This window comes from Bubalus kerabau, chromosome 16, assembly GCF_029407905.1.
Source record: "Bubalus kerabau isolate K-KA32 ecotype Philippines breed swamp buffalo chromosome 16, PCC_UOA_SB_1v2, whole genome shotgun sequence".
Lineage (NCBI taxonomy): Eukaryota > Metazoa > Chordata > Mammalia > Artiodactyla > Bovidae > Bubalus > Bubalus kerabau.
In genome coordinates this window covers 7,348,261-7,361,596 of record NC_073639.1, presented here as the reverse complement: position 1 = coordinate 7,361,596, position 13,336 = coordinate 7,348,261, and the positions used below count along the sequence as shown (strand labels likewise).

The following is a 13,336-nucleotide window of genomic DNA, read 5'->3' as shown; positions in this document are numbered from 1 at the left end:
GCAGCCATGGTCCTCATGACAAGCCTGTTGGCCTCTACTCTGCATTAATCTGCATCTGGGAATGTTAGGACTATGGGAGGCCTTTTGGGCCTTACAAGAGACAAACAAGAATGGAACATTTGCTTGGCCTTCTCTTGACCTTAACATGTTGCCCGTTTGAATCTGCTTCCACTCACCTGTGTTAGGAAAAAGTTATCCCATGGAGCAGTATCCTCCCAGAGTTCCAAAGTGTCCTCCGCTTTTAGCTTTTCCTTTAGGCTGTCTCACTGGCCCTCCCAAGGTTGAAAACTTTGGGGAAGAGGGTCAGGATGCTCACAGCTCACCACTTGTTTCCTACATATTTTCTTCTAGCCCTTCCTGCACTCTCCAACAGCATGAAGGAATGGGCTTTCCCTTCTTTCCATGTGGCAGATTTCCTTGGGAGAAATCTCTGTTTATAGTAAGGACCACCCATTTTGCTTGTCAGAGGCAGAATATTCTTTGTTTGCATTTCTGCTATAACTATCCTCATGAGTCCAAAATAAGTGAATGTCTCTCACAGAATAGGTGAAAACTCCTATTCACAGACAGGCAATATAGAAAAGAGTAGAAATAAATAGTAAAAAATATTAACCCTCAGGAAAAGAACAAAGTTGGATTAATAGGACTACTTGACTTCAAGACTATAAAGCTACAGTAATCAAGATGAAAGGATAAGACAAATAGATCAATGGAACAGAATACAGAGCCCCCAAAATAGACATATGTAAATACAGTCAACTGATCTTTGGCAAAAGAGCAAAGGCAATACGATGGATAGTCTTTTCAACAAATAGTGGAGGGACACTGGGCTTCCACATGCAAAAAAAAAAAAAAAAAAAAGAATCTGTACAAGGACCTTATGTCTTTTAAAATATTAAGTCAACATGGGTCATGGACCTGAATTCAAAATGCTGAAACACAAAATTCCTAGACGCTGGAGAAAATTTAGTTGATTCCGGGTTTGGTGATAACTTTTTAGATACAACACCAAAGGCAGGATCCCAGAAAGATGGAATTAAAATGCTGGCCTTTATTAAAATTAAATTTTTCTACTCAGCAAAAGATACTGCCAAGAGAAAGAAAAGACTAGACATAGACTGGGAGGATATTTTTGCAAAAGACATATCTGATAAAGGCCTATTATTCAGAATATACAAAGAACTCTTAAACTCAACATTAACAAACAACCTGCTTAAAAATCAACAAAAGACCTTTAAAAACACTCACAAAAGAAGATATACAGGTGGAAAGTAAGCATCTGAAGATATGCACATCATATTTCATCATAGAAATGCAAACTAAAATGACAAAGAACCATATATCTTGGAACACTGACAACATCATATGCTGGCAAAGATATGGAGCAACAGGAATTCTCATTCATTGATTGCTGGTGGAAAAGCAAAATGGTACAACCACTTTGGAAGACAGTTTGGCACTTACTTACAAAACTAAATATAGTCTTACCATAAGATCCAGGAATCATACTCCCTGAAAGTTACCCAAAGGAGTTGGAGATTTCTGTCTACATAAAAACCTGTACCCTGGTTCTTATAGAAATTTATTCATAACTGCCAAAACTTCAAAACAACCAAGATGTCCTTCAGTAGATGGGTATATAAACTGCAATATCTAGACAATGGAATACTATTCAATGCTGAAAAGAAATGAGCTCTCAAGCAACCAATAGACATGGAGAAACATTATATGCATATCACTAAGTAAAAGAAGTGAATCTGAAAAGGCTATATATGGAATATACGGAAGGCTACATATGGAATCATACTATATGATTCCAACTATATGACATATTGTAAAAGGCAAAACTATAGAGACAGTAACAAGCTCAGTGGTTGCCTGGGTTTGGACAGGGAGTATGGGGAAAAGGATGGGTAGGAAAAGTATGTTTTTTAGGCAGAGAATCTACTCTGTATGATATAATAATGGTGGACATATGTTACTATCAGTTCAGTTCATTCACTCTTTGTGACCCCATGTTACTATACATTTATCTAAACTCATTTGTCCTTTTACACAGTTCATGAGGTTCTCATGGCAAGTATACTGGGGTAGTTTGCCATTCCCTCCAGAGCTGGCTTAAAACTAAATATTAAAAAAAAAAAAAAACCTAACCTAAGATCATGGCATCTGGCCCCATTACTTCATGGCAAATAGAGGGGGAAAAGGTGGAAGCAGTGACAGATTTCCTCTTCTTAGGCTCTAAAATCACTGCAGCTAGGACTGCAGCCATAAAATCAGAAGCCATTTGTTTCTTAGCAGGTCTATGACAAACCTAGAGATAGGTTTAACACATTTATACATGTTAGACACTACTCTACTGACAAAAGTCCATATAGTCAAGGCAATGGTCTTCCCAGTGGTCACATATGGTTGTGAGAGCTGGACTGTGAAGAAGGTGGAGCACCAAAAAATTGATGCCTTTGAACTATGGTGCTGGAGAAGACTCCTGAGAGTCCCTTGGACAGCAAGGAGATCAAACCCATCAATCTTAAGGGAAATCAACCCTGAATACTCATTGGAAGGACTGATGCTGAAACTCCAGTATCTTGGTCATCTGATGTGAACAGCTGACTCAATGGAAAAGTCCCTGATGCTGGGAAAGATTAAGGGCAGGAGGAGAAGAGAGCATCAAAGGATGAGAAGGCTGGATGGCATCACCAATGAAACAGACATGAACTTGGGCAAACTTTGGGAGATGCATAGGGACAGATAGGCCTGGCGTCCTGCAGTCCATGAGGTCGCAAAGAGTCGGACACGACTGAGTGACTGAACAACATTTACACCCACAGAACGTACAACACCAAGGGTGAACCCTAAAGAAAATTGGAAACTTTGGGAGATTATGATGAATCAATGTAGGTTCACAGATTTTAGCAAATGTATCACTCTGGGATGGAGAAGCAAATGGCAGCCCACTCCAGTATTCTTGCCTGGGAAATTCCATGAACAGAGGTGCCTGGAGGTCTACAGTCTATGAGGTCACAAGAGTCAGATCTTACTTACTGACTAACCACCACCACCCTCACTCTGGGAAGGATGCTGATAATGAGGGAGGGAATGCATGAGTCACTGTAGCAAAGGGTACATGGGAAACCTCTGTGCTTTCCCCTCGATTTTGCTGTGTACTTAAACATTTGTTAAAAAGTAGCTGCTAAAAATATTAACTCTGTTACATCTCTAAACAAAATATAATAGTTAAGAAGAGAGCTATACAAAATCACCTGAAGGAACAGAAGCATTCCCAGGGCAGAAGGCTTGATGGAGGCGTTAAGACACAAGAACAGATGTGATCAAAAGGAAGTCGATGAGCAATGCAAGCCCAGACGATCATGAAAGGCTCATAAAATTCTACTTGGCAATGCTGTGTGAGTTCTTTCTTAGGAAAGGGTAACATGGGCTGATGACATTCAAGTAGGATATAATTCATGAGAATTATATCTTACTTGAACTATATAAGATTAACAAGCAAACTTCTGAGTATAATCTGGCTTCCTGCGTCCTTTTTCCCAGAGAAAGCTGGTCATTCTGAAATGACTACTGTAATCCAGAGGGCAATTATAGTTTTTCTATAAGAAAAATAACTAAAAATGAAAGTGTTAGTCACGTTGTTATATCTGACTCTTTGTGACCTCGTGGACTATAGCTTGCCAGGCTCCTCTGTCTATGGAATTCTCCAGGCAAGAATATTGGAGTGGGTAGCCATTTCCTTCTCCAGGGATCTTTCTGATCCAGGGATCAAACTCAGGTCTCTTGCATTGTAGGCAGATTCTTTGCCATCTGAGCCACCAGGGTCTAGGAGAATTGTACTCTGGTTTATATATCAGTCCCCTTTTCTAATGGTTAGTGACCCCCAACGTCAAGAGAAGAACTCGGTTTGCTAAGATTAGGTCTTGAGCCTATATAGCTGAGGCTTAGATGTGGGACTGGGGTTAATTCACAAAATGAAAACTGCCTTGTGAGATGTTCACCTTCTTTCAAGAGGACTTTCTCCTCCTCTCTCTTCTGGAGCTACCTTAGAGTCATATGTAAGGTGATAGAATTTGACACTGTTAGCCAATGGTAACTTAGAGGGCATTCATTCCAATAAATTCCATTCCAAATAGGAGCCCAGCCTTAAAGAATGAATAGTAATGAGAGATATTGTTTGCTTCCTTCTTTTCATTATCATAAAATGTTATATATTGGACCCTGTTCCAAAGTTGTGGATGACATAGAGACATCACTTCCAAAATTATGGAAACTCTAACACCTTGTAAAATATAGTTCTTATCTGGTTTGGAGACCAAGTAAAACAGGACTGGTAGGGTTTTTAAAACTGCAAATATTTAATTGCTGTTAAATACTTGCTAAGTAACTATTAGCTGTTCTGGTGAGAATTTATACTCAGCTAACTTTATGGAATTCAATTAAGGATTTGGGACAGAAAGAAGATAAGAGTAACAATGAAAACTGTGACTAGCAGACTCTTATGACCTCACTTGATCCTTATGGTTTCCCTGTGAATCAGTTGTTTCCATCTCCACTTTCCAGAAGGAGTGGGAAAGTTGTCCAACCTGGGCAGGAGAGCAGTAGAGATACACTCAGCTATACTAACTCCTATGCTATTTCCATACTCCACGTACATGTGCCCAACCTGGCCCACTGTAGGAGCCAGAATTCTGGATCAATTGCAAAGGGCCAGAAGATGGGTTTTCCTCCAAAATATCAAGATCAAATTTATTTAGTAGACAATGTTAAATGTATTTTAATACTTAGAATGCCCTCAGACATCATTATGTTAATTTTATCTCAAGTCTTTCAATGTCTGACTAGTCATTTTTAATCAAGGTATCAACACAATTCATAATTTCAATTTTTCCTCTCATAGTAATTATCTAAAAATGCATGAAATTGTAGAAAGTTCACATTGGGGAAAAGCTGCTGATTCACCCTTACTGGTATAACCAAAGCTTTGGAAGTGAAACAGAAGAAATAAAAGCTGGCATCTAGAAGGAGGATGTAAATGGTTCAGTGGATTAGAATGTCATGGACAACCAAGTGGTTTATCTTCCACTTCAGAAAAATTCAGAATGCTTATATTTCTTCTCATGCAGGTATAAAAGGAAGACTAAGTGGTAAGAGTGAAGGGTGGGGAATCACTTGAGCTTCAGCTTTTCTTGCCACCTTGCAGTACATCTAACCTCTCTCTTATAGGCAACTGGCACCTTCTGTGATGACTCTTTCTATGAAAAAGTGAATATTTCATGACATAAAGAGATTTTATCTACCAAAGGGCTGCTTCTAAAATGCTATAAGCTATAAAAATTATTTATATATATAATTAAACTATATTCTGTTTTAAACAATTGAAATGTTAAGTTTAATGCTGTCAATAGAAAGACACAATATTAATTGAAATTCAAACTTGTAGGCTTTCCAAGAAAGAAATGTTAAACAAATATAAAAATTGAGTTGTTTTAACTTTTATTTTCTTAAGAAAATCTAAATGTTAAAAACAGTTTAAAATGATTAAAACTTAGGATAGTACAAAAAATAATTAACTCAGATGTCAAGTGCTCCTACTGACAGGCCATTTAAACCACAGAAAATGTAAACTTCCAATAGGCAGCTTCCAAGATTTTTCATCTGAAAATAAAGATCAAAATTGCAGGCATATTGGAGAGTAAAGCAAAGCTGGAAATTATAAAATGTTATTAAATAATTTATGTCAAGGCCATTTAAACACTAATCAATGGATTTACAATGTTTTAAAACCATTGGAAGGAGAAGGCAATGAGGATACATGGAAGAACTATACAAAAAAGATCTTCATGACCCAGATAACCATGATGGTGTGATCACTCACCTAGAGCCAGACATCCTGGAATGTGAAGTCAAGTGGGCCTTAGGAAGCATTACTACAAACAAAGCTAATGGAGATGATGGAATTCAAACTGAGCTATTTCAAATCCTAAAAGATGATGCTGTGAAAGTGCTGCACTCAATATGCCAGCAAATTTGGAAAACTCAGCAGTGACCACAAGACTAGAAAAGGTCAGTTTTCATTCCATTCTTTGGCAATGCCAAAGAATGTTCAAACTACTGCACAATTGCACTCATCACACACGCTAGCAAAGTAATGCTCAAAATTCTCCAAGCCACACTTCAGTAGTATGTGAATCCTGAACTTCCAGAGGTTCAAGCTGGATTTAGAAAAGGCAGAGGAAACACAGATCAAATTGCCAACATCCACTGGATCATTGAAAAAGGAAGAGAGTTCCATAAAAACATGTATTTCTGTCTTAGTAACCATGCCAAAGCCTTTGACTGTGTGGATCACAACATAATGTGGAAAATTCTTAAAGAGGTGGGAATTTCAGGCCACCTCATCTGCTTCCTGAGAAATCTGTATGCAGGTCAGGAAGCAATAGTTAGAACTGGACATGGAACAACAGACTGGTTCCAAATTGGGAAAGCAGTACATCACAGCTGTATATTGTCACCCTGCTTATTTAATTTATATGCAGAGTACATCATGCAAAACGCCAGGCTGGATGAAGCACAAGCTGGAATCAAGATTGCTGAGAGAAATATCAATAACCTCAAATATGTAGATGACACCACCCTTATGGCAGAAAGAGAAGAACTAAAGAGAATCTTGAAGAAAGTGAAAGAGGAGAGTGAAAAAGTTGGCTTAAAACTCCACATTCAATAAACGAACATCATGGCATCTATCACTTGAAATCCTGTTACTTCAAGGCAAACAGATGAGGAAACAATGGAAATAGTGAGAGACTTTATTTTCTTGGGCTCCAAAATCACTGCAGATGGTGATTGCAGCCATGAAATTAAAAGACACTTGCTCCTTGGAAGAAAAGCTATGACCAACCTAGACAGCATATTAAAAAGCAGAGACATTACTTTGCCAAAAAAGGTCCGTCTAGTCAAAGCTATGGTTTTTCCAGTAGTCATGTATGGATGTGAGAGTTGGACTATAAAGAAAGCTGAGCACTGAAGAATTGATGCTTTTGAACTGTGCGGTTGACTGCAAGGAGATCAATCCAGTCCACCCTAATGGAAATCAGTCTTGAATATTCATTGGAAGGACTGATGTTGAAGCTGAAATTCCAACACTTTGGCCACCTGATATGAAGAACTGACTCATTGGAAAAGACCCTGATGCTGGGAAAGATTGAAGGCAGGAGGAGAAGGCAATGACAGAGGATGAGATGGTTGGATGGCATCACTGACTCGATGGACATGAGTTTGAGCAAGCTCCAGGAGTTGGTGATGGACAGGGAAGCCTGGCATGCTACAGTCCATGGGTTCGCAAAGGGTCAGACATGACTGAGTGACTGAAAAGAAATGAATGAAACCATTGGAATCCAAATTTTTTAAAAATCATCTTTTGGTGCCCTTGTTATGATCTGGCAGAATTCACACTCCAGGCAAAGCTTTGGCCAGATGAAATGTTAATCAATATTTTATGCACCTCGTCACTGTTGTCCACCAGGGCCTAGGAAATCCTGCTGATGTGGGTGTAGATTAGTTGCATTAAATCAGATTCAATAGCCTTCTTAACCATCATCCTTTCCTTTCTTGTTGTGCTTCCTGTCATACAGCTTTTAGGCTACTCTTCCTGTAAGCTCCATGCCCTTCACACATGTCATAGCTACTCTTCAAAACAAGATCTCAACCCGTTGTTTTAGACGTTTTGTAGTGCATGCCTACCTGAATATTTATGGATAACATATGCTTACTGCCAGAATATTTCTAACCTTGTTATATGTAAGATTAACAAACAAATTTTTAAACTGTTAGGCTCTATTTAAAAGGTACCAGTCAAATTTAGTTCAATAATTCTAAATTCAAGAAGATTAAGAAGGATGACTCTGATCAGAGGTCAAAAAAAAAACAAAAAACAACACAACAGCAGAATAAAGTCTTTCCACCCACGTATTCTAGCTTTCCTGGTAAAGAATAAAGAATCTGCCTGCAATGCTGGAGACATGGGTTTGATCCCTGGGTTGGAAAGATGCCCTGGAGAAGGAAATGGCAATCTACTCCAATATTTTTGCCTGGGAAATCCCATGGGCAGAGGAGCCTGGTGGGCTACAGTCCATGGGTCGCAAGAGTCAGACACAACTTAGCGACTAAACCGCCGCCGCCGCCACCACCACCACCACCCATGAGTTCATCGCTTTTCTGCCTGAATCTGCAGCAGGAGGCCTGCCTTCAGAGGTAAGAGATTAATTTAGTCTTCCACCCTAATTTTTTTTTTTTATCTCAGACCCGGATACTGTTAACCATAGTGATTAATTCCAACTGCTATGGCTGGGGGTAGATGGAAGGTTGAGTGATGAGAAATGGACCAAAACAAGGGTAGTTTCCTCCCATAACGGCTGCCTCCTATCAGCAGAGCGAATCCTGGACAAAGAAATGAATGGCACATTGAAAAAATGAAATCAGGTACAAAATTTTCCCTTCCATGGCAGTTTTCATTAGTGTTATTATTAAATCATTTCTCAACCATAAACATTATTAAACTTCCTAATCTATAGCTTAATTTCATATTGGGCTTTCTTTGGGATGCCTTAGATATGGGCTTTTTGAGGGGGTTAATCCTACAAAGAAATTGATTCTGGGTGACTTGAGAAATGATATCTTAATTAGGAAATGGCCAGACACATTACTTAATTTTTAGAAATTTCATTTACTAATGTGAACAAGTGTGATAACGACGACTGACTTAGTCTATGCCAATTCTTTTGAGGGATAATTTACTTGATGCCTCCTACTCTGCAGAATTTGTATTGGGTGAGACTATTCACTAGCAGTGGTTGGAAATCTCATTATGTGAAGAATAACTGAATGAACTAGAGAAAGAAAAACTATTTTCAGTAAAAGTCAAAGACCTCCCAGTGATCTACAAGACACCACCTCTTCTTTTTGTCTTCTTCTGACCTCAGTTTTTACCATTCTTCATCTTGCTTGACTTCCCTGGTGGCTCAGACAGTAAAGCATCTGCCTACAATGAAGCAGACCCGGGTTCAATCCCTGCATTGGGAATATCTCCTGGAGAAAGAAATGGCAACCCACTCCAGTATTCTTGCCTAGAAAATCCCAGGGATGGAGGATCCTGGCAGGCTACAGTCCAAAGGGTCGCAAAGAGTCAGACACGACTTCACTTTCACTTTCACCTTGCTTACTCTGCTTTAGTCACACAGTCCCCTTTACTGTTCATGAACAAACCAGGTGAGTTCCCACTGGATTTCTCCTCTTTTTCTTTGGAAATGCTATCTTCCCATATATATGAATGGCTACCTCTTTTCTTTATGTCTTTGCCCCAAATTTCACTTGCTCACTAATGCCAGTCCTAACATGCCATCTAAAATCGTCTTTGTGTCCTTGCCAGGAATCCTGCTGTTTCTTCATACCACAGCTTTTAATACCAGCTAACATACACTGTGACATTGTACAGGAGACAGGGATCAAGACCATCCCCATGGAAAAGAAATGCAAAAAAGCAAAATGGCTGTCTGGGGAGGACTTACAAATAGCTGTGAAAAGAAGAGAAGCGAAAAGCAAAGGAGAAAAGGAAAGATACAAGCATCTGAATGCGGAGTTCCAAAGAATAGCAAGGAGAGATAAGAAAGCCTTCCTCGGCAATCAATGCAAAGAAATAGAAGAAAACAACAGAATGGGAAAGACTAGAGATCTCTTCAAGAAAATTAGAGATACCAAGGGAACATTTCATGCAAAGATGGGCTCAATAAAGGACAGAAATGGTATGGACCTAACAGAAGCAGAAGATATTAAGAAGAGGTGGCAAGAATACACAGAAGAACTGTACAAAAAAGATCTTCATGACCCAGATAATCATGATGGTGTGATCAGTCACCTAGAGCCAGACATCCTGGAATGTGAAGTCAAGTGGGCCTTAGAAAGCATCACTACAAACAAAGCCAGTGGAGGTGATGGAATTCCAGTTGAGCTATTTCAAATCCTGAAAGGTGATGCTGTGAAAGGGCAGCACGCAATATGCCAGAAAATTTGGAAAACTCGGCAGTGGCCACAGGACTGGAAAAGGTCAGTTTTCATTCCAATCCCAAAGAAAGGCAATGCCAAAGAATGCTCAAACTACCACACAATTGCACTCATCTCACACGCTAGTGAAGTAATGCTCAAAATTCTCCAAGCCAGGCTTCAACAATACATGAACCGTGAACTTCCAGATGTTCAAGCTGGTTTTAGAAAAGGCAGAGGAACCAGAGATCAAATTGCCAACATCCGCTGGATCATGGAAAAAGCAAGAGTTCCGGAAAAACATCTATTTCTGCTTTATTGACTATGCCAAAGCCTTTGACTGTGTGGATCACAATCAACTGTGGAGAGTTCTGAAAGAGATAGGAATACCAGACCACCTGACCTGCCTCTTGAGAAATTTGTATGCAGGTCAGAAAGCAACAGTTAGAATTGGACATGGAACTACAGACTGGCTCCAATAGGAAAAGGAGTATGTCAAGGCTGTATATTGTCACCCTGCTTATTTAACCTATATGCATAGTACATCATGAGAAATGCTGGGCTGGAAGAAGCACAAGCTGGAATCAAGATTGCCAGGAGAAATATCAATAACCTCAGATATGCAGATGACACCACCCTTACGGCAGAAAGTGAAGAGGAACTAAAAAGCCTCTTGATGAAGGTGAAAGAGGAGAGTGAAAAAGTTGGTTTAAAAATGAACATTCAGAAAATGAAGATCATGACATCTGGTCCCATCACTTCATGGGGAATAGATAGGGAAACAGTGGAAACAGTGTCAGACTTTATTTTTTGGGCTCCAAAATCACTGCAGATGGTGACTGCAGCCATGAAATTAAAAGACGCTTACTCCTTGGAAGGAAAGTTATGACCAACCTAGATAGCATATTAAAAAGCAGAGACATTACTTTGCCAACAAAGGTCCATCTAGTCAAGGCTATGGTTTTTCCTGTGGTCATGTATGGATGTGAGAGATGGACTGTGAAGAAAGCTCAGCGCCGAAGAATTGATCCCTTTGAACTGCGGTGTTGGAGAAGACTCTTGAGAGTCCCTTGGACTGAAGGGAGATCCAACCAGTCCATTCTGAAGGAGATCAGCCCTGGGATTTCTTTGGAAGGAATGATGCTGAGGCTGAAACTCCAGTACTTTGGCCACCTCATGTGAAGAGTTGACTCATTGGAAAAGACTCTGATGCTGGGAGGGATTGGGGGCGGGAGGAGAAGGGGACGACAGAGGATGAGATGGCTGGATGGCATCACTGACTCGATGGACATGAGTTTGAGTGAACTCCGGGAGTTGGTGATGGACAGCGAGGCCTGGCGTGCTGCGATTCATGGGGTCGCAAAGAGTCGGACACGACTGAGCGACTGAACTGAATTGAACATGCACTACGTTTTAGCTATTTATTACGCTCACTGATATTGTCTCTTTACCCCTGCTGGAATGTAAGCCTCTCAAGGACAAGCATCTTTGTCTTTTTGTTCACTAACATATCCCAATAGAAATGTACCTGGCACATAATATTCAATAGAATTTTTGTTGAAGGAGCAAATAAAACATTTAAAGAACAAGCAACCGTGTAGATCAGTGGAATACTCCAGATGGCAGGACTAGACTTTACGGACATACATAAATGAGGCAGATCTGGGTTTAACACAGGAATTACTTTCCAAATGAAAGAGTTTTCCAACTTTGTCATGTAATCAAATCACCTACAGAGCGTTAAAAATGATAGTTCCTGGATCCCAGATTACTGAAGCAGAAACTTCTGCAATCATGAGAGAGTGCTTGTTTCATACCCAAGTTCAAGAACCACTGTCCTAGACTCTCAATCACTGAGAGATTCAAGTAGAGACTGAAAGATCATCTGTTAAGAAAAAAATGTTTATATGTTCACTGCTGATAAAAGCTGGACTTAAAAATTCTATGATTTTATCAAATTCATTTCAAGATTCATTAATATATTTTGTGCTGTATTATTTAGCACAAATATATTAATTATTATTATTTAGAAAATTTTACCTTTCCTTTCTATCAGGCTCTGCTCTGGAGTTAGGATGTATAGCTCTCATGAGGAAACACAGCTCTATGGAGTATCTCATATTATTTAACATTTAACTCTTCTGTGGAATTCTCATTACACCTAAGAATAGGTGGAAATTTCTAGTTATTTTGGAAGATGCTATTATTTCATTTAATGAAGGTAACTGCAATTTACCCCTAATAATGTTTAGAATCATAAGAGGCCTTCTGAATAAGCAGCCCATGAGATAACCATAATTCAGAAGAAGATGAAATTGGGGTTAATAATATGTAACTGAGAAGAATCTTAACTTGACATTCAATATTAAGTTGAATATTCTTTTTTTATAGAGAATATAATGTGTAACAAATGTGTAATAATGTGTAACAAATATTTTCACTATGAAGTAAATGAATCAATTTCAGAAAAATTCAAGTTGCCTTTTAAACAGTGGTTGTTTTGGGTATGAATAAAGTGAAATTAAATCCAGAATGACAAAGCAAAAACAAAGAACTGGAGAAATCAAACAGCACACATCAGACTTGTCGAAAGCAAACTCCTCCTCCCCCAAGCCCTGGAGTCCACGTGATTTGCCCTCTGACTGGTTCAAAGATTCAGAAGGTTTATATTTCAACTCTCTAGTTAGATATTATCACCTAGATTGGATTTCTTTCCATTCACAACTATCTGCAAATAGGTTTTTTTGCTTTAGGGTAGAAAGATCATTGGAATTAATTATTTATGTTTCCCATTATGGCATACATTTGAGTAGGGAAATAACTGAAAAATAATTTAGCATTATGAGGAAAAACAGTCACCATTCACAGAAGCCTGTTCTGAGTAGTATAATCTTGCCAAATTCTTTGAAGATCAGATATTACTGCATTATTTGAAAGTAATACTGACTGTATCAAAATGAAGTAATAATAAGAAAAATAGCACTTCCTTAAAATTACACACTGATTCTGAGTCAGATACGGTTTTAAGGGCTTTATATGAAGTGGCTCATTCGGTCCTCAGAACACCCTACTGAGGTAGGTACCAAACTCATCCCTAATTTGCAGGTTGGGAAACGGAGGCTGAGAGAGCCAGCTTCCCAAGGACACACAGTGACAGTCACTGAACCACAACATATTTCACCTCTCATTGTATTTCCAGGAAAGTCATTTAGGAAATGTAGTTGTTTGGGATTCATAAGCATTTACATAAATGTGGGTTTTTTGAGATTTTTAAACTTAAAGTTCAAGA

General features: G+C 39.0%; 1 protein-coding gene across 1 annotated transcript in view; it reads right to left on the bottom strand.

Moving 5' to 3' along the window:
* LOC129630296 (protocadherin-23-like) overlaps positions 1 to 13,336 on the bottom strand; it is a 200,672-nt gene that overhangs the window by 54,903 nt on the left and 132,433 nt on the right. The gene's annotated exons all lie outside the window — the stretch shown is intronic.